Below are 2,016 nucleotides of genomic sequence, written 5' to 3'. Positions count from 1 at the left end.
CTCCCTCCCCTGGCTGTGTTCTGTGACTGCTGATCCCTTAAGTACACAGAGGAGAAAGTTTTCCTGCTTAGGGATAAGTTCAGAGAACAGCCTCACCCAGAAGGTGGGGCTGAGTACTGCCCTGCTGGCTGGCTGCCCACTATGAATAACTAACTAGAACACCTGGAATAGGGTATGATAAGGGGCAAGATGGAGCAAGGACCCAAGTTCATGTACTTGTTTCTGGGGTTAGGCCCCACCACTGCACGCCCCCTTTCTCACATGCTGCTAACACTGTGGAAAGCTTGCTGTTGGGAGTTAAGATGTGCTTTTTCTCACTTCCCTTCTAGTCTGAGACTCATGTCTCATAGTCTTTCATTCTTAGGAGTATTCCTGAGGCCAGTCAAGTCAAATAAATACCTAGGGAGGACTCACCCATGCTGAAACCCTGTGTAAGTACTGATGTTGGAGAGAGACTCACGGATTTCTGTTCATTCCTTCCTCTGCCTGCCTGAAACACCCTCCCTGTTCCTGTTCTTCCTCAAGAAGCATCTCAGATGTTGCCTACTATGATAATAGTTGATACTTATACTATGTGCCAGATACATTCAATCCTCTCAACAACCCGATAGCATAGATATCATTATTATTTCCATTTTGCAGATGAGAAAAATGAGGCACAATGAGGCTGTCAAGTATACCAAGGTGATGCTGTTAGTGAATGGCAGACCTGGAATTGTACCCAAGTCAGAAGTTGGCAGCAAGTTGTGGTGAAGGAGCCTGAATTGGGTTTAAATCCTGTTCTCACCACTTAAAGCTGCATGAGTTAGGGAGGTGGCTTTGCATTTTTGAGCCTCAATTTTCTCATCTATAAAAGGGAATAATACAGCCAGGTGCAGTGTCTCATGCCTGTAATCCTAGCAATTTGGGAGGCTGAGACAGGAGGATCATTTGAGGCCAGGAGTTCGAAGCTGCTGTGAGCTATGATTGCACCATGGCACTCTAGCCTGAGTGACAGAAAACTATCCTGTCTCTAAAAAAGAGGGAGCAATACATACAACATCGTATAGTTGTTTGTGAAGTTTAAAAGAGATAAACAATGAAAGTGTTGCTCATTTGGGAATAATAAATGTCAATTCTTTTCCAACTCTGAATCAGTTAAAGTTGAGAGTGAGGAATTATTGACTCTTGCTCAAGACCGGCCACACAATAACCCAATGATTGTGACAAAGATTGTTGAGTTGCTCTTTGTAATATTTGTCCCCCCACTCTTTTTTTCTGAGTCAGAGTCTCACTCTGTTGCCCAGGCTGGAGTGCAGTGGCGCACTCACGGTCACCCCAGCATCAACCTGCTGGGCTCAGGCGATCCTTTTGCCTCAGCCTTCCAAGTAACTGGAACTACAGGCACGTGCTGCCATGCCCGGCTAATTTTTTTGATATATTGTACAGATGAGGTCTCACCAAGTTGCCCAGGCTGGTCTCGAACCCCTGGGCTCAGGCAGTCTTCTTGCCTTGGCCTTCCAAAGTGCTGGGATTATAGGCTTAAGCCACCACACCTGGCCAACTCTGTTCCTCTGTTTTCTTTAGCAGTAGTACCTCATGTTTTTTAGTTGGGCTCATGGTGTCTCAGAAAATATTTCCTAGTTTTCCTTAGAGCTAAGTGTGGCCATTTGATGATGTCTGACCAATGAGATGTCAGTGGAAAAGTCATGGAATACTTTCTGGAAGTCTCCTTTAAGAGGAAGGAAGTCCATCCTTCTCCCTTTCTTTCATTGTGTTGCTTGGAAGGCAGATCTGACGGCTGGAGCTCTAGCGGTCATCATGAACAGGAGGATAAGCACACCCAGGAATGACAGTGCCTTCATACCCCCCTAAGTTATGTACCTCTGAATGTAGTTCACACAAGCAAAAACAAACTTCTGTCTTGTTTAATCCACTGTTATTGTGTTTCCTGTTACTTGCAGTTTAATCTAATCCTATCTGACAGCATTAGATACGGACTAGAACCAAGGTCAATGAATGCTTATTGAGTTGATG

This window comes from Carlito syrichta, unplaced genomic scaffold, assembly GCF_000164805.1.
Source record: "Carlito syrichta isolate Samal-C Ts95f unplaced genomic scaffold, Tarsius_syrichta-2.0.1 Scaffold115115, whole genome shotgun sequence".
Lineage (NCBI taxonomy): Eukaryota > Metazoa > Chordata > Mammalia > Primates > Tarsiidae > Carlito > Carlito syrichta.
This window is presented reverse-complemented; position numbering follows the sequence as displayed.